At 45.2% G+C, this 23,976-nt stretch overlaps 2 protein-coding genes across 2 annotated transcripts in view; one reads left to right on the top strand and one right to left on the bottom strand.

The window, feature by feature from the left end:
- Positions 1-5,024, bottom strand: part of DMTF1 (cyclin D binding myb like transcription factor 1) — an 88,427-nt gene extending 83,403 nt beyond the window's left edge. Inside the window, exon 1 of the mRNA XM_075017543.1 lies at positions 4,224-5,024. The gene's annotated coding sequence lies outside the window, so the exon portion shown is untranslated. The remainder of the gene's footprint in view (positions 1-4,223) is intronic.
- The window catches only part of ELAPOR2 (endosome-lysosome associated apoptosis and autophagy regulator family member 2), a 222,002-nt gene continuing 201,914 nt past the window's right edge, over positions 3,889-23,976 (top strand). The window contains exon 1 of the mRNA XM_075017528.1: positions 3,889-4,052. The gene's annotated coding sequence lies outside the window, so the exon portion shown is untranslated. The remainder of the gene's footprint in view (positions 4,053-23,976) is intronic.

Here is a 23,976-nt window from a genome sequence, read left to right as displayed (position 1 = left end):
GGGCACCACCAGGAGTGAAACGTGCAGCTTAACATGCCTAATGATGGTTTTCTGAGAATGTAGCCCAGCCATCCCCACTTTCTTCTCTTGATTTGAAAGTTAAGCGATTCTTGCCTTGCTCTGTTCCAAAGCTCCACATTTGTGGCAAAGTCTTGCCATTTGATACGAAGGATGTACCTCAGGCATCTGTTTATCAACGTCTGAAGCTTGTGATTTGAAGACTTTTTAGTATGCCAGGGCTCGCATCCATACAAGAGCACATTCTTCACATTGGTGTTGAAGATCCACAATTTTGTCTTTGCAGATATTAATTGTGAATTCCATATGGGCAGAAGAGGCTGAAATGCAGCTGTTGCTTTCCTATCTTGGCATTGATATCCTTGTCTGTTCCTCCATCTCCATCCATAATACTCCCCAAATGAGCGAGCTGCTCCACATCTTCCAGGTCATCCCCTCCCAGTGTGATGGTGGTGTTGTTGTTGGACTGGTTGACCCTCATTGTCTTGGTCTTTCCCTCGTTAATGCTCATTCCAGTCATTTTGGCAGTTGTGTTTAGTGTTGTGACCTTGTCTTCCATGCTATCATTTTGGTGTGAAAGGAGGGCAACATCATCAGCAAAATCAATGTCCTCTACCTGTTTGAAAAGTGTCCACTGAATGCCCCTTTGATGACTGGCTATTGTCCTACTCATAATCCAGTCCTTTGTGATCAAGAACAGGAAAGGTGACAATAGGCAACAATAGGCAGCAAAAGGTGCTGAAGAATTCTGTCACGACACCATTGTGAACAATTTGGCGTGCCGAAGGTTCATATGTTGAATGGATCAGGTTAATCATTTTGGATGGGGTGCCATGGTGTTGCAGCAGTTTCCACAAAGTGTCTCTATCAATGCTGTTGTGGAAGTCTATGCCAATCACACAACTGTTCTTTGATCACTCAGAGTTGCTGTTTCAATCAATACAAGATTTCTTGCTTCGGAAGAAATGGTCTTGCTTGGTCTCCCTGAGCTATCAACTTCTGTCTTCATTTTCTCCAAGAGAATTCTACTGAACACTTTTCCTGGAATTGACAGTAACGTGATACCCCTCCAGTTCTTGCATTCCTTCAGACTGCCTTTCTTTGGATGCTTGTTAAGGTAGCCATGTTTCCAGTCTGGTACGACCTCCTCAGTGTCCCAAATAGATTATGCATCATGTTGACTCATGTGTCACTACCTGCCTTGATTGCTTCTGCAGGGATGTTGTCTGGACCAGGTGCTTTTCGGCTTTCCTGATAGGCAATGCTTTCCTGATGTCTTCTTTTGTAGGTCTGATGCTGTTAATTTGCAGGTGGTAACTCTGGAGGTTCCATGTGTGCAAGGCAGTTCAGTAGCTCTTCAAAGTGTTCCATCCATCTACTGAGCTGCTCACTTGGGTTCATTAGCATACACCCTTCCTTATGCTGGATGGGCTGATCCACTGTATGCCATGACTCAACTAGCTTCCATGTGATGTCATACAGCTCTTCAATTTTCTCTGTCCTGCAGCTTGCTCTGCTTGTTGTGTAAGGTTTTCCACAAAGTTGTTCTTCTCCCATTTTACAGCCTTTTTAACTTTTCTATTGGTTTCTGAATACAGTCTCTGAGATTTCACCTTGGATGCTCTAGTTTTGCTGTTTAAATTCTCTTGATTAATATTCACATTTGTCTCTTCACCTTTAGATACTTTTGCCAGTGTGTATTATGAACTATGAAGTTGCTCAATTTATATCTACTGTAATTATGGTAACAGAAAGCCACACGTCTGATCCTTTGTGAAGCATAGCTGAAGATAGGAAAAAAGTTCTAAAAATAAGAGTGCTATGACTTATGATGAAATATTGACACAAATGATTAATATTTCAGGCCTGATTCTACAACTGTCTTTGCAAGGAGCCAGGTTCAGGTTGCAGCCTTTATAATTTAAGGCAGTATTGTAAGATTCATTATCTCTTTGGGGCATTACTAATTCATCAGATATTCTTACTATTTACAGTACTACCTATAAATAATTTGACTACACAACTGTTTACAAGGAAGTGTTTTTGTATTTATGAAGTTCAGTCAACGTTTACATGGCATATGCTTTTCTTTTTGATAGGGCGGTATTCATCTGGTAGGCAATCATTATCAAGCTGTGTCTTTTCAACTTTGCTATGAAGGTATCTCATCCAATCTTTCATGTTTCTAAGATGATTACCTGAGTGTGTCAATGTATCAATCCACACATTACACTGTCAGTAGGTTTGTCAACAATAAACCATTGTCATGTTATGTGAATCTTCTTACCCACCTGTAACTGGGAACTAAAGCTTAAGTAACTTTTTCTGTCAGTGAATACACACTTTCTGCTGTAGTTTCTTTGAACTGGTTAATGAGACTCTGTGTAAGGGACAGTATTCCCTCTAAGCTGGGGACTTGGCAGCCACCCAGGAGAGATTTGGGTGCCACCTTTCTGACTAGCACAAGGCACATAGCCAGCAGCATGCATTTCTATTGGTGATGCACATCTGCACATGCCTCTGTGAACATAATATTTATTTTGCACATGCAGCAGTGCACATAATATGTATGGTGCATGTGAGTGGAACAAATAAGAGGGAACAATGGTAAGGAATATGCTTGCATTTACACTGAATTTATTATGCAGCATCACAGAACTGATTACACAACTAAAACAATGCACAATAATTTCCATAAAACAGGGACACGTATGGTCCCCAAAAGAATGCATATTGCAGGTGGGCCATTCTGTTAAAGACCTGAGAATTTGTGTCCTAGAACAAAGAGAATTTAAAAAGAGATTACAGAGAGAAAGTTGTGAATTGGAATTCATACTCAAATTGGACACATTAACACATGGTATGAACAGAGACATCAATTACATCATGCAATACAAGCACTGCTTCCCCTCCTTTGATGCTCGTAATTATCTTAAGACAGGACACTTAACATCCCCCAATCCTCTGCCACCCACTTCAGTCCTATGTACTTCATTTGTCAGTTTTTATTGCAAATTTTTTTGGTCCTCTGTACTTATGTCAGTCTGTATTGGAAATGAGATTGATCTGATGAAGTGGGTCTTTCCCACGAAAGCTCATCACCAAATAAATCATTGTGTTAGTCTTTAAAGCACTACATTTCTGCTGTTTTGTTTTACAACTATCAAGCCCATCAAAAACATAACTTCTAGTAATTTTTCATATTTAAGTGAAAAATCATCCCTTTTTTCAAATTCCTGCTTTCAGAAAGTAAACACTCATCTCCCCCCAAAAACCCCATGTCCCCAACCAGAACAAAATCCTATGTATTTGAAATACACCACACCCAGGAAAAAAACAGTAGGCAGTGCTTGGGCACATTTGCAGCTGGGCTTCTGGCATTTCAAACACATGAATTTAAAAGCTGGGAGGAGGAAAAAGCAAATTATTTTTAACGGAGCCAAAGGCCCTTCACAAGCACCAGGAACCACACATTGGCCCTGCCAGGGCTGTGCGTTCACACCAAAACACTTGGCGCAGGCCAGTGTGCCATTTTCCACACTCTTGTTAAAACAAGGGGAAGTCCTGTGGCACTTTCTAGACTAATACGTTTATTGGAGCATAAGCTTCCGTGGCAAAGACTCACGTTGTCTCTTTGCCACAGAAGCTTATGGTTCAATGAATGTGTAGCTTATAGTCCAATACATCTGTTAGTCCAGAAGGTGCCACAAGACTTCTGGTTGTTTTTGCGGCTACAAACCAACACGGCCACCCCTCTGAGACTTGTCACACTGTTCTCATGCTTACGATAACCTACCCGCCTCCCCTCACTGACGCCCACGTGTGCACCAGCTCCTCCCTCCTAGCCAGGCGTTAAAAGCCCCACGAGGGAGGGGCTGCCCACCCCCCGTGTTTGGCGGGGGGCGGCTGTGGGGAGAAGCCGCCTCTGCCCCAGCTGCTCCCGGGCCGGCAGCGCCGCCATTTGGCCCCGTTCTAGCTCCGCCGCCATCTTCCCCTCGCTCCGGTGCCTTCTCGCCCTCCGCCGGCGGCTACAGGTGAGGCCGCCGGGAGCCCGACTCGCTGTCCCCGTCAGACGGCGGTGAGGGGAAGGTGGGGGGCTGGGCCGCCGCTCCCCCCTCCCGCCCCACCGCCCGGCTCGCTCTCCCGCCGCTCCCCGCGGCCGCTTGCGCCCGGCCCCGGCAGCCCGCGGCTCCCCTAGCACTTACTTCCTGTTTTGGGTCCGGGCACTTGAGAAACCAGGATGGAGCCTCTGAAGTACCAGGATGGAGGCGCCGAGAGCGGCAGCGGGGCCAGGGCGCAGCAGCCAGCGAGCCGCCGGAAGAGCCTCCACCGCCCCGCCTGCTAGCTTCCGCCGCGGCGCCACAAAGCTCACGGAGAGGGGCCGGCTTGGCGAGAGCGCGAGAAAGGTCCCACAGTCCTTCTCTGTATGCGCGCCCCACTGAAGGGGGATTCTATCATCCTATGCCTCTGTGTGTGCCCTGATGAGGGGAGATGGTTCCCCTCCACCCCAACCCCTACTCTAGGGAGATTCTTTCACTCCTCTGTGTGTGTCCTACTGGGAGGAGATACCTCCCCACTCCGCCCCTTTGTGCACAGGTGTTGGAAATAGGAGTGCGGACGCACCCCGGGGTTTGGAAATATACAAGGTTTATACAGGTTGAATCTCTCTCATCTGGTGCCCTCGGGACGTGGCTGGTGCCAGATGAGAGAATTTGCTGGCCCACCCGAGGTCAGTATTGTCTAGCATGTTACCAACACTTCCACTGCTTGCTGGGCTCTTAGAAGACGGCTGGGGGGTAAATTGCAGCAAAATAACAGCACAGAACACTGAGAGCCAGGACTGCTGACTGTAGACAAATTTATGGGACCAGGAGAAACTTGGCCACGCCCATGATGTGTAGTCATCATCTGGCTAACTACAATCATGCTGAATTACAGATATTGCTGGATGAGGGAGTTCCAGATGAGAGGTTCAACCTGTAAAACAGTAGATGCTCACTATTTGGCTTTAGTCACTAGACTTATGTGAATCAGTAAATTTTGCAAAATTGGTAATGGCAATAAACACAACATAAAACCTTCCAGAGGCTATGTTTTGTTCATTTATTTTATCTATATAGCTTAATTACATACACTAATATTGTATAGTACTTGTCCTTTTGCCATCACCAGGAACATTTGTCCAAAGTTAGCCAAGTTATAAGTGTAAGGAATGTGCCAGCAGGAACTGAATGCTGCTGAGGGCTGGGAGGAACGTATCTCCCAGAGATCATTTGCATGAGAATGCAAAGGTGTGCATATGTGATAACTTTCAAACGAAGCGTGATGGGTAGCAAGGAAGCAATGAGGTTTCGTCCATTGTAAACACATTGTTGTAAAATTACAATTTATGCTAACACTCAGTACAAGAATTGTGAAATCTCACTAACGCTCCAAGTTGTTGTGGGGGACAGGGCAGGTCATCATAACTGCGTAAAATGTGGATTACACAGGGTTCCCCTGGTTTAAAGCATTAGGTGTAAGTTAGAGGTTGAGTTGGTCAGTTATAAATGTGGGTTTTGTTAGTTTTCCTTACTTGCTGAAAGAGAGGGCTGGGTAAGTGTGTTTGTGTCTTGTATGAGGTTTTACTTTGATAGATGCTACAAACTGAAATCAAAGGTTAGTAGCTAGAACTAGTAAGAGCTGAAATCTCAGTGTTTTTTTCTCAGGTTAAACTCCTGGCAGCACTCAGCTAGTAGGAGGAATGGTAACAGAAGGAGTGGGTCTGTCCAACGAAAGCTCACCTAATAAACTCTTTTGCTAGTCTTTAAAGTGCTACTAGTAGGAGGAGAAGCAGATGAGCAGCTAGTAGCCTAATAGAAGTAGCAGTGGACAGATGGACAGCACAACTGGGAGATGGATGGTGTGACTGGCACATAGCTGGTAGGAGCAAGCAGAAGGCCGGAGCAGCACGAAGGTGGCATTGTTTCAGGTTCCATGAGGGAATGCATCAGCGTGAGGTGTCAGTGTCTGCACAGACTGGACCAAGTTGTAAGTGGGGCATTTGAATTGGGGGTGTACAGAAAGTAGGGTGTGTGGATTGGCCTTTTACAGTATTGGACTGGTGAGTCTGAGAGGCCAAGGTCATTGCTCAATGCATTTGAGCTGGGACAGTTACTTACAGATTGGTTATGAACTCTGAGTGTAGTATTTTCCCAAGCTTATGCTAATTGACCTTTCTGCCTCTTTTATTAAAAGTTCTTTTCTACACTCAGACTCTGCTTGTGAGTGGGGAGGCGTTGCCCCTCCAAGGTGCCCAGGGGTGTGTGAATTTCCCAGGCTACTGGGTGGGGGCTTGAGCTGGTTCTGTGTGAGATGGATGAAAAGGAGCCCCTAAATGCTGAACCTGGCCCTTGTTGATGCCAACTCCTTCCGGCAGAAGGGTTATGTTTTCCTCTGAATACCTCAGCTTGTACATACTCAGTAGAGACTGAGTTCAGCAGCTAAATTCTTGTGTATTCAGTAGCATGTTGCATGGATGTGAGACATGGGTGATAACGAAAGATTCAAAAAGAAGAATATTGGCGTTCAAAAGGAGTTGTTATAGAAAGATTCTGAGAATAGGATGGACGCGGAAGGTCACCAATGAGGAATTATATAGGAAGATACAGCCGAAAGAGAACCTGCTGCAAAAGGCTGTAAAACGGAAGCTACAACTATTTGGACATATTTGCAGAATGAACGACGAATGAAAAATCAAGACCCTAGTATTTGGCATAACGAATGGTTCAAATAGGAGAGGCAGACCCCACGGAGAATGGATAGATGACATAGTAGATTGGTACAGAGCCAGTCTACAGAAACTAAGCCACTCTGCACTGGATAGGGAAAGATGGAAGGAAATAGCGAAAGAGGCATCAGACACCAACGGGCACTGAGCCCAGTTATTGTTGATGATGAGCTAAATTCTCCAAATAATCCATCTACATTGAGCATGCTCCCGCCCAGGCTGCAGGGGTTCATTTGGAATTCTCCACTTTACTCTTTCCAGCAACCAGGGGGAACTGGAGAGGCAAAGGGACTGAGAACAGGGAGGCTGTGTCATAATGCTTGAATATAAAGAAGGGAAAATTCAGATTGTCTGGCCATGTTAAATCTGGCACTTCCTAATTTATCAGTGCTATACTTCGCAATCTTAATATATATATAGTTGTTTGAAAATAATATTAAGAGCCTGTACCTGCAGTCCTGTAGTCAGAACTTCCATGGGAGACAGAGTTTTGGGTGCACAAGAAACAGATTTAGGCTCCAGGTATCCAAGGCCAAAAACTTCTCTTTACTTGTCCTGTTTTTCCTATTTTACATCTCCAGGAATGTAAGAAATTTAAGGTTTCCTGTGTCCCTGTTCAATGATTACAACACCATACGGTCATGGTGTTTTTATACTTTTCTGTTCTTTGACCGGAAATGTGTAGGGTTATAATGCTGCTGTTTTGTGTTGATCTATTTTTAAATATTGAGATTTCGGGCCAAATATTCCCTTTTGCATCTTGATGGGCCCGAGGCCCTTACCCATTCCCTGGGATGCCCCTCATGGCCTGACAGAAGGATCAAGCAGAAATTCTATGAGTGAGCTTTCTTGTTCATTGTGGGTGCGTCTACACTTGCATTCCTCTTTCAAAAGATATGCAAATGAGGTAAATCGAAAATACAAATGAGGTATAAATTTGCATATTTGGCATCTTATTTGCATATTCTAATTTCAAAAGAGCTTCTTTTGAAGAAAGCCACTGTAGACGCTGCTTTTTCAAAAGTAAACCCATCTTTGAAAGAATCCTTCTTCTCTTTATTTAATGGGAAGGATTCTTTCGAAGATGGGGTTTATTTTCGAAAGAGAAGCATCTACACTGGCTTTCTTTCGAAAGAAGCTCTTTTGAAATTAGAATATGCAAATGAGGTGCTGAATACGCAAACTTATACCTGATTTTCCTTTTTGGTTTACCTCATTTGCATACCTCTTTCAAAAGAGGAATGCAAGTGCAGACACACTCAGAGGATGGTTGGGCCCTTATGTCATTAAATTACATAAGACTGCACTCTCTGTGTGTGCCCGTGATCAGCTCTCCGTCATGCCTGATCCAACAGAAGGAACAGGTAAAAAAAAATCCCATGGTGAATCATGTCAATTGGTCACTGATTATTTTATATAAAAATCAGAACCACTTTTAAAATCTATATGTTCTGAGTTCTTGATAACACACTGCACAGTCAGATTGATTCAACTGAAAGAAAGCTGGCTAGTGAAATTTGAATTATAAGGAGAATCCTTAGGTCTACCACGGTCCAGTGAGGGTGATGGAATGTTAGTCTTATAGTTCTTGGTTCTATAGATTTATGCTCAGTTCTGAGAGCCTAATTCTCCTTATACCAAATAACCATTAGTTCCTAGTGTAGATGTAACCTAACTTCAAAGTTAAGCACTACATCAAAGTAGCCAGCAGAGGGTCTACACACATTTTCCCTTTGAAGTTAACTTCGTGGTAGGGAGCCCAACTTTGAAATCCTTACTCCATCCTGGGAATGGAGAAGTGCCCTACTTCGAAGGTAAGCTTCAAAGTAGGGTGTGTGTAGATGCTCTGCTTCAAAGTAAGCAACTTTGAAGTTATTTTTGTAGTGTAGACACAGCATTATACAGACATAAACCTACCACAGGTGATGGCAGAAGCAGGCTCCCAATATTACCTTTGCTTGATTTGTTTTGTCGGTCTGTTTGTTTTTCCCTGAAGTTCACAGCAATTTTCTCCTGATGGGTTTTCCATAACAGCCATCAGCTGCCCCTGTTATAATGTTCAGTGATATCCTTCCCTCACTGGTTGCATCCCATCATTTGTGTCTCCTTTCACCTAGGTGATGTTAAAGATAAGTGAACATTGGTCTCCAGCTACAGAACTCTTCACTCTCCATTCCTCAGTGGTCTCAGTGCCTCTGGGTTACGTATGCTTTTATCAACAAGACATAAGAGTGATAAGGGTATAGATTTGTATCTGGTGCATTAAAGATCAGAGATGGGTGTGAGATCATGCTCAAAATGATTGGCAAGGAAGATAATCTTAGCAGCTTCTTTCTGAATGGACCAATGATGGGGTGATGCCAGTGTCAAGGATGCAACAGAACAGGAAGTTGTTCCAGTCACACCAGGAGATTAGAAGAACTTGAAGGAGATGGTTTAAGTCGGAATTCTGGATCCTTGGATATATTATGGAAAAGGTGTCAGGGTTTGGACATTGCTTCAGCCTGGCATAAGAGACAGAGACTGGAATCAAAGGTGGTGTAACATTACAAGCCAGAGCAAGAGGGAGGACAATAGTATTGTGAGCAGGCACAGAGAGAGAGATAGTAGGTATTGAGGATGTGAGTGATGTAAGAATAAATTTGAATATTGATTAGGCTGTCAGTCACACCAGAGCAATGGACTGGACTAAAACTGAGTCCTTACCAATGCTCCCAGGATTTTACCCCGCGACCCTGCTCGCCGTCTACAGTGGGTCTAATCACAACGGGGTTTCAGGGTGTGTGAACTGCACTGCTGCGGTGTGTTTACCCAAGGAAGAAATACGGACAAGGTGTTAGGTTCAAACAGGGAGAAAGGGTTTATTTAACAAAGTAAAAGTGTGGATTATGGTAAGCTGGGTGACACAAAATATATGGACCCTTGTTTTTCTGAAATAAGCACAGAATTTGAATACTAATTGGCTTATAGCCTTAAACAATAGGTAACTGCTATAACAGCACTGCTATCTAACCCCTTAGCTACTTACTGCGCTTCCGGGATGGGCCGTGCAGCCTTCGATGCGTACTATAAAATGGAAAGGATAACTTCAGAGCTGAATATTGTATTTATTTATTCCTGGATCTTCCTGAGGTTCACCAGGTTGCTCAACCCTTGGCCGACTACCGCGGGGAGCAGATCTTACTTAGAATAAGTATTTGCCTGCGCTAAGCTAGGTCAATTCTCTAGTTAAGTGGGTTGCCCTGCTGGCCAAGCAGGGGAGAGCCCAGTATATGCGGGGTTTCCTTCTGAGGTTATCCCCTTAGTTAAATGGTGGGGTTTTCCTAGTTAAAGGTTATCCCCTCAAAAAGGTACTGCCTATTTCAACCACCTTGTTATGATAGCCCTTTATTGCAGACCTTCATTACCCTTAAAGGGTTATTAAGAACACCAGGGTTTTCCCTATATAGGGTCATCCCTGACTGCTCTACCCTCCTAAATAGGGGGGAGCTTATAGCTCTGGATTATAATTATAAAGCAGTTTGCCTAACTATTCTTCTGTGTGCATGTAATAGTTTTAGGCTAGACCAATAGCATTGGCCTCCTGTGCCTTTACAAAGAGACAAGGGGTACAAAATATAAGATGTAGATCATGGACTTGGGGAAGTCCCAATGCACTCTCTGTTACAAAACTATATAAAAACACTAACTGCTCACCTAATTACTCATATTGACTTTAAACCCAGACCACAAATACCTCCTTATTCCTGCTCTGTAATCCAGGCGCTGGGCCTGTAGTTCTCTTCGAGCTAGGAAGTTATGACCCTCACGGCGCACTTGTACGGCAGCCGCGTCAGGTCAGATAGTAAAGGAGGAAGAAAAAGAGAGCCAGGAGGAAAAACCAGCTTGGTTAACAAAAACCTCCTGTGTTTTTTAGGAACGACCGTGATATTTCAGACACCGGCCTGAGCTAGGGTCGGTGACTGGAAGAGCAGGGTCGCTGCTGCGGTTTTCCCGTGCAGGGCACCGTTGTTTAGGTGGTGCAGTCTGCCAGGCAAACCCTCCGGATAAAAGAACCGGAGCCTTACTAGTGATTTTTTGCTCTTTGTAAACTGGAACTCTTCTGTTCTTCGTTGGCCCACGGCGGCTAGCAAGCGATGACTGACACGCAGGTCAGCTTCGCCTCTTCCGCCAGCGATGTTCGGCTACAGGCTCAGTCCAGCTCTCAGCTCAGTCCTTCTCTGTAGTCTTCTTTCTTTTTCTTCTGTTCTCCTCTGAGGTCTGGTCCGGAATGCCCCAAGCAGGGCTGCTCTCCTGAATATATGCTGCCTGGGTGGACCTGTTTGACAACTTCTGCCTGCTAGGTCCTGCTCAGTGCCACAATGTATCAAAGGGGTATTTGACTACTACATATGTATAAGGATTCTAAATTAACCAATCAGTTTGAAACCTTTCAAACCATAACTTCATACATATTCATAGCCCGCCGAATATTAATTGCAACTGTCGTTTTCCAGCGGCCATTTTGTGTATCTAAACACCATTTTAACAGTAAATATACTTTACAATTTATCTAATTTTGATGTGGTTTGTGAGGGAAATATGTCACCACTGCTGGTAAAGCAGATTATAAATTTTTAAATGCTTAGCTTAAGGGCTGTTTGGTCAGGATGCAGGGCAACCACACAGACACCACGGCTCATGGACAGGGACATATACATCACCTCAGAAGAGGATTTTTCTACAGTAGGGAGAGTTTGACAGGGTGATTTCTTGGAAGGGAAGTCTGAGCAACAGACGGAAATTATGGGTATCTTGCTACACCTCTTTGTTTCTCTCTCCCTCTGATGTTAGCTCTGCATTTAGTCATTATTTTGGGATGCAGATTGCAAGGAAAATGCTCTAAGAAATCTTTTATATGTTTCCAGCCAGATGCTATCTGCATTTTCAGAGACATTCACATCATCAAAGAATATATCTGTTTAGCACAAGGGCTACATCTGCCACTTTGGACTGGTTCAGCCAAATCACTGATTTGACCTGCAAAATGACTGACCATGAATCTCCATCAAACGTCTATGAAAGTGATGGGTGTCAGTGGTTTTATGCAATAGTCCAGGTGCTATTAGGCTTCACATCATAAAAAATAGTTTTAAACCAGTGATGATAATTTGTTCCAGGCAACATGCAAGTTACTATGGAAGGCACAGATAGTGCTTAAAGATTCTCACCTATGGGTGGTCTTTTGTATGTGGTCCTACCCATTTTTTTTGAGTGGGAGGTGTGGATTAGTTGCGTCCAAGGTGCTGTGCTTCTTTTGCCCAGACCTGTAGAGGACACTTGCTATGACGGGATCTGTGAGTAGGAAATGAGCAAGCAAGGGAAAGGCAAAGCCAGACTTGGAAGGAAACATATCTTTCCCCTCCACCCAATCCTGTAGAGAATCTGTTCAGTATTAATGTATTTATTATTTCATCATCACCACCACATATTTGCAATAGCACTTGCTGGGTGGTAGGTGCTGTGTAAACATTTTAGGGGTAGCTCATACTCCAAGGAGCTCACAGTCTAAAGGGGAAGAGCAATAGCGGATAGCAAAGTTGTACGGACTCCTCTGCAGGATGGAACCTGTCTAGGAAAGTGAGTGGCAAATGGACTTGGCAGCATGGGAGCCAGGCTGAGAGGGAACCACGGGAGAAAGTTGTGTGTCATTTTTAGTCCTACTAGGATAGGGGTCAGCAGTGCCCAACAGTGGCATACAAGCCTATTTTCATTGGCACATGAGACGGGAGCTCAGCCCTGCCCTTCCTCCTCCCACGCAGCTGGGGCACAGAGATCCGTTTGTAGGCGTTTGGTGGTCATGCTTCCCTAGGGTTGCCTAGTTCCTCCCCATCAGCTTGCTTGTCCCCAGCACATGCCAGCCCCACTTATGCACACCAGGACTCTCCCTCCAGCCACCAGCCATAGCTAAATGACACAGCTCTGCATCTTATTTATGAATGAAGCTGTTGTAAGTAGGAGTGTCAGTGACTTTTAAAAGTATCACCAGCACTCGGCCCGTACATAGGTCAAAAGGTCAAATTTTGGCACTCCGCCTTGGAAAGGTTGCTGACCCCTGTACTAGGAGATGGTCTCCCCAACCAAGGACAATCAGTTTCACATATGTTTGCTTAGCTGCATCTCAGTACTGTCCTCAAAGGATTAATGCTGTCAGCAATGCCTTCTGGTGCTGCCCTCACAATGCTCCTTTCTGTAATTTATATCCTAGGGAAAACTGGAAGCTCAGCGCTTCACGTGCTCAGTGCTCAGGAAAAACACTTCCATAGTTCAGCACACTTAGTGACTCTCCCGCTTTAGCGTGTAGTGCTGTCAGGACGGTATTTTTGTCTGGAAGGTCTAACTGAGCACATCAGCAGTATATAGATGGCAAATGCTGCTGGCTTTATTCAGAGGTGGAAAAAGTATCCAAAAAGTTACTTGGATAAAAGTTCAGCGGCTTTGGGGGCGGGGGAGGAGGGACGTACCTCAGTACAAGTCACCAGTGTCCCCCTGCAAAACCACTTGAATAAAACCACACATGCATACATACGCATGTGCACACACGTTAAAGCCTTACTGTACTCAGTTATCCAGAAGTGAAAGCAGCTGAACTTTTACTCAAGTAAATTTTTGGGTACGTTTTCCACGTCTGATTTTATCCTCAAGTTTAACACTATATTTAAATAATTGTCAGACACCTAGCTCCTTGGGGCGCCTGCGTAGATGTTGTACATATTCAGACAACTAAAGGAGTAGGAGAGGAAGTGGGAGCTGGATGTCTGTAAGGATTGGAGCTGCCGTGTACCAGTAGGAGCCATCAACAAGAGGGTATCAGAAGTTCTGCTAATGGGACTCGATCCTTCAGTGGCAAAGGAATGTCTGGGTGAGACAGCGAGAAGACGACAGGGCAGCTGGGCAGTACATCCAAAGTCACCAATGTAAAGGAAGACTGGATGGCTGGATAAAACATCCAGGTGAGCAGGAGGAGAGAGCCAGGCTGCAAAGCAACATGAGTAGAGAGAAAAATGGAATAAGTGAACACATGCAGGAGGAGAGGCGGGGGTGGGACCAGACGGCAGAGAACCACATAGAGAGTAGAAAGGAGAGAAAGGAACAGAACAGATGGGAGCAGCAGATGGAATAAAGAGCAAAAGGCAGACAGTGTATTCAATATTTTTTTAAAAAAAGAGAATCTTTAGGGCCAGATTCAGCCAACCTTGTTCATCTTGGGAAGTAACTTATGATCACCACTGAAAGCAAAGGGGCAGACTAAAGCAGGGCCCAAAATCAATAAGGGGCAGCAAAATCTGGCCCTTACTGATGTATTTTTCTGTCTTTAATGCAATATTTTCTCCTGCAATCATGACTGGACTTTTGCAAATGGGGAAGCTACATGTACAGCTGGTGTAATTCAGCATATTGTTTCAGCCAATGAAACAATAATGATTTACACCAGCTGAGGAGCTGGTTTTGTGTCTCTAGTAAGATGTGCTCCACATTGTGGAAAAAATGGAGAATGCCGCCTTTAGAGCTGCATGCCAACAACTGCTTAAGGTTAGCATCGCGTAAGCAAGGCTTTATCATTCAGTGACAAATGTTGCATCCAGTGAAACCAATTAAAAATGTGCCTTTGATTTTAAAGCCACCAGGACATACAGTATCCTGTAGATTCATTTATTGAGGAAATTCTTTTCCTCTGTCAGCAGGTGGTGCTGTTATATGTGCAAGCATTACAACCAAATATTCAGAAGAAATAAAAGGACACTAGATGGACTTTAAACAGAAGCTTATTAATACATTCTTAAGGTTTAAAGAAACTTTTAAAAATATAATTTACTTGCCACCATTAATAGCTGGCTTGTTTTTTGGTTCTGCTTTCGGCTTTCTCAATTAAAACAGGTGCATTTTATTTTTGGCTCTGATGCATTAGTGCAATGCTACAGTGTTGGAGTTGCAATCATAGCCAACAGAGAATGCATAAATCTAACCTCTTCCATATCCATGGTGTTATTTCTACGGATCCCAGATTTCCCTTTGTTTTCAGAAACCTGGTGCTTTGGGCCAAGGCTGACCTGAGAGTGATTCTTTAATACTGTTTGGAATTTATCTTACTCGTTGTGACATTGTGGATTTGCTATTTCTCACTTGTTTTTGCCACAAGACATGGTGGGGTAAGAGAAATATTCTGGTGAATTTTTGTTTCCCAGGAAGAAAGTTATTGTAAATAATTAAAATAAATCTTGGAGAAAACTCCATTTGAGTGCCTAATAAATGAATAATCAAGCAATTCAGCAAAGTTGTGAGCACCTCTTTTGTTGATTCTAACCACTGTTAATACAATGAAAGTTAACGGTTCTTAACACGAGATTATGCCCAGTGACAATTTTCTAACCTGGCTGCTAAATCTGAGCTCCCAGATCTCCCCACTTTGGGTGCTCTAATGGATTCATGTACATCACTTTAGGCCCTTTATCCTGCAATGAGCTCTGTGAGGATAGAATCCGGCATCCACTGGGTGCCCCATTGATTTCAGCCCCACTGAAGTCAGTGAGTCACTCAGTGCACATAGGAATGGAATGGAAAATTCATTGCAGAATTTGGGCCTTAAGCACTCAGAGTTTGAAAGCTCAGGTGGAGGTGTGTGGCAAAGCTGGAGAGAGAGCCCTTTGGAATAGGTACATAAGAGAAAGTAATTAAAATACTGTACAGTGCAGCCTGGTTAATCATATATTTTCATATCCTGTCTGCATAAGAGGCACATTAGTACTTTATGCCAGTCTGCACTTCCATGGGGGTTTAACAGAAAATATTGTATGCTTCCATTTAAAATGGCTAACTGAATCAATATTGCTATGTGACAGCTGTCAGATTAATAACTATTTGCTCTCTAGAGATAAGATTGGCTGAAGAATATATGTTATGGATAGGGCCCCACCAAATTCATGGCCTTGAAAAATGTATCATAGACTATATCTGATCTCTCCCAGGACACCTGGCTCCTAGCTGGGGCTCCCACCTTGCACAGGGCTCCAACTGCTAGTTCTGGGGAGGGATAGTGTTTGCTCTTCCCTGTAGGGCCACACCTGGGGCAAGTCAGACCCACCTCCAGGAACATCCCCTGGCTGCAGGAAGCTCTGTGACTCCAGCCGTTACCCCCTTTTCCCACCACGGCATGAGGCACCAGCTGTCTCCCACCTTCACCAAGGTGGTCACAGCTCCCTCTGTTTTCCCTCCTGGCCCAGGAAGCCATGGCTCCAGCTGTCATCTTGGATAACTTGGGCAGGAGATTGCCAGGAAAAATTGACGTATGGTTGACCCCATCCAACAGATCCTGCCACCCTCACTTCTATGTTGTTGCTGGCAGTGTCTTTAGAGCATGGCACCTGGCCAGCTGCTTTCATCTCTGACTGCTGAGCTCTGAAGGCACTGCCCCTGCCAACAGCAGGGCAGAAGTAAAGGTAGCAATCCCCTGGCTCCCACTGATTGTGCAGCTGCCCGACGCTGGCCCTGCAAGGGTCAGAGCCAGACCTGGGAGAGGACTGGGGCTGAGGAACCACCAGCTGCAGCACATAGCAGCCAATTAGGACCCAGCAGGGGCTGTATAAATAGGGGCTCCAGGCAAGGCAAACACTCTTACTTCAGTTGGGGAGCAGGAGGGATTTAGTGGCTAGGAACCTACTAGGGCTTGCTAACCCAGAGCAGGGCTGAGGGGAAAGGCAGTCAGAGCTGGCGATCTCTAGCCAGGCACGCTCCTAGGCTGCAGGGTTTGAAACTAGGGCTGTAGGAGGCAGCCAGGGCAGAAGGCATCAGGTCCACAATCCCCTTGCCAATAAGTGGCCATTTCAGATGGCAGCTTATGCCTGAGGTACAGGTCTAGATTGTGGTTTCCCAGACTGGGGGGAGGGATGTGCCCCCTGGGGTGTGTGTGAAGAAATTCTAGGAGAGGGTGAGGTGACCCAGCCCAGCCCATCATTCTCTTCACCTGAAGAAAGAGCCAGCCTTTGGTTCTGGCTCTTAGACCCTGCCCTCTTTTGTGGGTAACCCAGTGCAGCCACTATAAAAAGCAGGCAGCTGGTGAAGACCCACATGAAGCTGGCTGCCCCCTGCAAAGCTGAGTGAGTGTGGGTTGGAGGGTGGGAGGAGGAGGAGGATGGGATTAGATAAGGGGCTGGGGGTGCCTGGCTCGGGTGAGGTGGATGGGGATGAGGTAAGAATGGCGGGCTGGTGGTGCCTGGCTTTGGGCGGCTGGCTTGCAGGGCTTGGGCAGCTGGCTCTGGCATTGTGGGGTTCAGGCAGGTGGCTGGACCCAGCAGCATGGGGCTCAGGTGGCTTGGGCTGGGGGCAGGCAGCTGGCTCCAGCAGGGTGGGTCTCAGGTGGGTGGCTCTGGCAGCACAGGGCTCAAGTGCTCAGGCGGCTGGTGAGGGCAGCTCTGGCAGCTGGCATGGGGCTCAGGTAGCTGACCAGGTGGGGCTGCACCAGGCACCCACAAGGGGCCAAGAAAAAAACTATTTGTGGTGATTTTCAATTTTAAGCAACATTTTTATATCAAGGCTTTGTGTTTATTTCAAATTATTAATTGAATTTTTTGTGAAAAGGAGGTTGGATAATGGTAAAGAACAGGTGGGGGGCTTGAGGGTTTCTCAAAGAATCAAAAGGAGGGTGTGATGCTAGAAAGTTTGGGAAACCCTGGTCTAGATGGTGAATGGCAGTGCGTCATTGAGGCAAGGTGGGTGTAGGGGTTCAGGGTTCTCTGGGAGGGGAGGACCCCAGAGAGAGTGGGATGCTGCCTCAGGGCAGGCACTGTGCTCTGAGAAGGAGGTGGGTGCTGACCTAGCTGGTGAAGGCGTAGGGAGGGCACTGGCAAAAAGAGGGCACTCCAGAGGCTGAAGAGCTGATTATCTAAGTAGCTACTAGGAGGCACCATGGCAGTGAGTCCCACCGTGTTATACTCCCCTACAATAGCCTTGTGACCCAACCACTTTTTGGATTGGGGCCTTGACCTTTAGGATTTCTGGGCATCTGGTTTTCAGAGTGCCTGGTTGAAAAGGGACCCTGCAGGCTCTAATTAGCAGTGCCAACTGAGCTGCTAAGTCTAGTCAGCGATACAGCAGGGGCTTGTGTCTAGGACCGGCTCCCTGCCTGCCTTGGTTCTGCATGGCTCCCAGAAATGGCTTCCAGGCACCTGCAGCTCCTAGGTGCAGGGATACTCCAGCTGCACTCTGCCCGGTCTGTAGGTGCCACCCTGGCAGCTCTTATTGGTCACATCGTCCAGCCAACTGGAGCTGGCACTCAAGACAGCAGGGACAGCATGCAGAGTAGCTGCTGCTCTGCAGCACCAGTTGGCCAGGAAATGTGATTTATAGGTGCTGTGGGGGTAGCCCCTATAGGTGAGAGGTAAGTATGTGGATGGAGCCTCCCTGCGCCTATGGACCACAGGGACATAGCAACTGTTTTCTGGGAGTTGCGAGAAGTGCTTCTTGGACCCCACATACTCAACCTGGGAAGGAACAGGTGGGGGTCATCCCCACGGGGTGGGACAGGGCAGGGCTTCTGTGGTTAGAAAACTGGCAATCCTACCCACAGTTACAACACCAAGGAAGTTCAGATGTGAACATCTCCAAACTTGAAACTGATTGATTAAAAAAAAAAATCCTGCTTATGAAATTGACTAAAATAGACTGTGAATTTGTTGGAGCCCTAGTAATGGATTCCAAATATATACTGCTTAGAGGGGAATGAAATAGAAATACTTGAAAACTATAATCACAATCATGCAGTATGCTCTATGGACAGCTTGTAAGCTGGTTAATGGCGTCCAAGGCTGAAGGTGAAGTGGTTATATTAATAGTTTTGTTGAAATAAGCTTGTTTCCAATGAGTTAACTGAATCGGACTCATTTGCAGAAGAGCAGGGGTGAAATAATCAAGTTTATGTAAATCTGCTTGTTCCATAAGTGGAATTGCCACTTGTTTGAATGTATCTAATCATCACAGGGAGCCCCAAGTGTGGGATGAGTGTAGAACATGTTCCTGAGCTTCCACATCTTTCAGGAGCGCTGTGCTTGCCTCTTAGACAATTCTAGCCTCTCTGGAAGCACCCAGTTAAGTGGGTTCCAGCTCATTTCAAGAATTGTTCAGTGTCTGTCACATCTAAACTCTTCGCTAGCATTTGTAAACAATTCCCTGCCCTCTTCTTTTCCACTTAATTGAAGGTGAAATTTAATGCTCTAGAAAAGGAAAAATGCAAGTTACTGTTTCGGATCCTAAACACATCCAACTCTGGCAATGGGATGAAGATGAGCTGGTAAGTCTTTTCCCAGCTCTTAGTTCAATAATCCTATGCCTAGGTTCCCTCTGTTTTCATCAAGCCCAAGAAAATGCATTTTGCTCAGGGGGTTTCTGCTGGTGTGGCATAGGTCTTGGCTGCCCTGGGACACCCTTGTACTGGCTAAGCATAGAAATCCCAGCACTTCTGGCTTCCATTTCCTTCCCAAGGTAAATCTCATCAGCTCTGCAGTCACTGCACTGGAGATGTGGATTAGCCATCTGGCCACATCACAAACAAAATCACCTTCTGGGGTAGCAGAAGTCCTGAGAGGTACTAATAAAGTTTCTTCAGTCCTTCAGGGCTTCTCTTCAGCCTATTTGCTGCTTTCTGGCTCTGGGCCAGGACACTCAGCCCCCTTCATCTGGTTACCCTGGAGTATCCAGCTTCTTACAGACCCCAGTTCAGGTCCTTCCTTCCCTCCATCCCCTGTGGTTCCAGTCTCCATAATGTGATTATAAGGCCCAGGCATCCATTACGTTATCACCTGACCCTCCTTAGTCTCCTCTCACCCCAGCCTGAGAAGCATCTCCTCTTGAAAGGGGCTGATCACCATGTGACAAGGAGTTGCGGGGGGTGGATCCTGTTTCCCAAGCTGTGCATTGGCAACTGTGCTGCTCCTTGGTATCAGCAGCCTTTACTCCTCCTGGGCCAAATCTTCAGCTGATCTCAATCAGTCCAGCTCCACTGAAGGCAATAGAGTTGCTGATTTACAGCAGTTAAGGATCTAGCCACAAGTGCATTTGTGGTTGTGGTGGTTCTATCTAGATGGGCTTGAAACCACTGACACATCTGGTCTGCTTCTGAGCTCAGCTCTGAACTGCATGGATGGATACCCAATGGATTACAAACTGCTCTGAACGAGCTTTCTGTAATTGTGTCCCCTCCTCACTTTGGGGCAGAGTCACAGTGGCACTACACAAGACCAGCTGCCTTTTGGACACAGTTTTCCTGCACAAATAGGAGAAGGAACAGTATATGGGTGTAACAGAACATGAGCTTATTCTTAAAATTAACAGGTAGATACATGCTCTACAAAAGAGCTGACAATCAATTCCTCATCTACTTAGTTGGCAAGACTGAGTCCAGGGTTTGTGTAATGCCCTGTGTGGGTGGGTGGGGGTGCTCTGCTAATCAGCTGGGTGGCACCTGAATCTTTCCTGGGTGGCTGCCCATTCACAGAACACTAGAAAGGGAAGCGACCTCAAGAGGTCAACAAGTCCAGTTCCCTGCCCTCTTAGTAGGACTAAATACCACCTAGACCATCCCCAATAGGTGTCTGTCTAACCTGCTCTTAAATATCTCTAGTGATGGAGATTTGACAGCCTCCCTAGGTAACTTATTCCAGTATTTAACCACCCTGACAGTTAGGAAGTTTTTCCTAATATCTAATCTAAACCTCCCTTGCTGCAGTTTATGCCCATTGCTCTTTGCCCAATCCTCAGAAGCCAAGGAGAACAATTTTTCTCCCTCCTCCTTGCAACCCTCTTTGAGGTACTTGAAAACAGCTATCATGTCCCCTCTAAGTCTTCTCTTTTCTAAACTAAACAAGCCCAGTTCTTTAGTCTTCTCTCATAGCTCATGTTCTCTAGACCTTTAATCATTCTTGTTGCTCTTTTCTGGATCTTCTCCAGTTTCTCCACATCTTTCTTGAAATGTGCCCAGAACTGGACACACTACTCCAACTGAGACCTAATGAGCACTGACTAGAGCGGAAGAATGATTTCCTGCGTCTTGCTCTCAACACTCCTATTAATGCATCCCAGAATCATGTCTGTGGTTTTTTTGACAGCATCACACTGACTCATTTAGCCTGTGGTCCACTATGACCCCTAAATCCCCTTCTGCAGTACTCCTTCCTAGACAATCCCTTCCCATTCTATATGTATGAAGCTGATTGTTTCTTCCTAAGTGGAGTACTTTGCATTTGTCCTTAAGCTTCATCCTGTTTGCCTCAGACCATTTCTCCAGTTTGTCCAGATCATTTTGAATTATGAGCCTATCCTTCAAACAGTTGCAACCCCTCCCACCTTGGTATCATCTGCAAGCTTAATATGCGCTATGCCAATACCTAAATCGCTGATGAAGGTATTGAATAGAACTGGTCCCAAAACAGATCCCTGCATCACCCCACTTGTTTTGCCCTTCCAGCATGACTGCAAACCGTTAATAACTACTCTCTGAGAACATTCATCTAGCTAAGTGCTCATCTTTCAGGGAACACTGGTCTGATCCCTCAGCTTAAATTAGAAAGGGTTTCTCTGATTTGTTTCAGCTGCCAGTTACTCCAACAGCCTTTGCAGTTAGGGATCACCAGTGTTCAGGGACATTCCACCCACATTCCATATCCTGTACTACATCCACAGAAGTATACCACCCAGGGGTGTCCTACTCAGCATCTGGGGAGGTTGGGTTTATATCTGTTGTGTGGTGTAAAGTTGCCTCAATGTAGAGCAAAACTCAGCCTGTTTTTTTTTTTTTTATTTTTAAATCCACACATGTATTGTTAATTAATTGTGAGAATTTTTTAAATTTCTTTTGGATGGCATTTACAGACACCTACGTAAGCATGGTACTCTGAATGTCTGGATCTTTCAAGAGCAGAGGTAGGAGGGGGCACTGTGCAAGCCCATGAAGGACTCAGGCAACTCTTGGCAATGGACACAGCCAGCAAGTAGGTGGTCTACATCTTTTAAATGGTCACAGTGGCAAATGGGAGACTCTCAGAGGTCCCACTCCTAGCCATTTTGCTACATATCTGCATCTGCATTCTGCATCTGCAGTGACTGAGTTTTGCCTGCATATAGAAAGAAAGGGCAAAACCAGGGGCTGCGTTGTTGGATCTGTCGTGAGCCAGGCATTGGCTATGTTTGCAGCTTGTTCTTGCCACTAAGGACACATCTGTACTTACTGGAAGATCGATGCTCTAGCAGTCGACCCTCTGAGGTTTGAATTAGTGTGCCTAGCAGGGCTGCAATAAATCGAATGATCAGGGCACCGCTGTTGACCCTGATATTCTTGGCAGTTGTAAGGAAAGTCAATGTGAGAGTTTCTCTGGTCAACCGCCTGCAGCGGGGACAGCAGTGAAAATTGATTTAAGATATGTTGACTCCAGCTATGCAATTCTTGGAGTTGGATAGCTATTGATATATTTTCCTCCTAGTGTAGATCTGGCCCTAGCAGTCCATCTGGAGGTGACACTGAGAATCTTCTAAGGAACTGTCCAAACAGTGTGTCTTGAACTAAAATAGTGGATTACGTAACAGGGTCAGGCTAGCAGACGCTGGCTGGAAGGGTGAAAGACTGCTCAGCCTAGGCTAGGGGAAGAAGAGAGAGCTAGTTAAGCTCTAAGGTGAATGCACTAGGGAATGGCAGCAGTTAATCAATGAGGGCCAGCTGATTTCACTACAGGTGTGCTAGCAGGGCTTTTAAAAAGCCATCCCAGCCAGGGGAGTGGGGAGAGAGTGAGAGAGGAGGTGGACAAGGTAAGAAGGTGGAAGAGATTGAGATAAAAGGTGAGAAGACAGCTGAGGAGAGCAAGTAGTGTTTGCAAAAGACTGTGTTCCAATATAAGGAGCAGCATCTTCCAGGAGACTTGTCAGTGTTGGACAGGACCAGCTGCCAGCTCGTGATTTTGTAGATGAAGATTTTAAAAAAGCATTTCAGTGCACCTTAGGCCCAGATCCTGCTGCAGATTTTATACACAAAATTTGGTACAGTGGATATTATCTGGGCATGGGCATAGGGACTACAGGACAGCATGTTTCCAGTACATTTGATATAATAAAGAATTATATCTAAGGCCCTGCTTATTAGAAAACTAATAATGGACCTTTATTAATTGGGTAATTTGGAAAAGCCAGAGAAGACCTTTTTATTGAAGACAAAAATTGCTGGCACGAGATGAACACTCAAGTATTATGTTATGCCTGCTAATTTTTTGTATAACTAGACATTGTGCTGTACTACCTTAGTCACTGACAAACAGAGCTGAGAGGAGCCTGAAAGGAAGAGCTCAGCTGTGTGGAGGGCTGAAAGCATCTGCTCTGATAAATGGGGGTCTACTGTACTGATGGGGGAAAAGTGCGTATTGCAAACCTCAAAACGTAGGCAAAATTGTGGATTCTGCAAATTAAGCTAATCAAAATCAAAACGGCAGTGGAAGCCTAGTATTGTGGGAGTCACAATTTTCTGTGATAGAGTTAATTAAGTAGGAGCTTAAATGTTATCCTAATTTGTTTAGAACCATGAAAAATATCCACACTGCCTGAAAGGTGAATCAGATCATATTCAAATAGAAAACATTGCTTTGAATATGAAAATTATCCCCTATATTGTTTCTCTTAGTATTATCAGTACTTGTTTTGAGGAGTAAAGGGACTTTGAAGTAGCCCAGGCACTTCGAAGTACCGGGGGGTTAGCCACGGCTACATGCAAGCCAGCACTTTGAAGTTTGCTGCTTCAAAGTTGCTGTGGGGGAGATTTAGCTTAATGAAGTGCTGCATATATTAATACATTAGTAATATATTATATTAGTATAGTATATTAGCTGCGTATATTAGTAATCTGCCGACACCCTACTTACCATGCTGCCTTCAAAGTTGGGAGCTAGTGTAGACACAGGCTGTATGACTGAAATACATTATTCCTTCATTTTTTTTCAGAGAAATAAATGATCCTTTCATGATTTAAATGCAGTGGCGACATCCTTCCATTGTCTATCTGCTTCTTTCCTTCAGTATCCATGGTGCCAAATTCTCTTATGATGACTTAAATATGGAGCAATTTCACTGAAACTCCACCATGAAGCCTCTAGGTGTTCCATGCCAGTACTAAGTCTGGTTAA

The sequence above is a fragment of the Carettochelys insculpta genome, chromosome 1, assembly GCF_033958435.1.
Source record: "Carettochelys insculpta isolate YL-2023 chromosome 1, ASM3395843v1, whole genome shotgun sequence".
NCBI lineage: Eukaryota > Metazoa > Chordata > Testudines > Carettochelyidae > Carettochelys > Carettochelys insculpta.
This window is presented reverse-complemented; position numbering and strand designations above follow the sequence as displayed.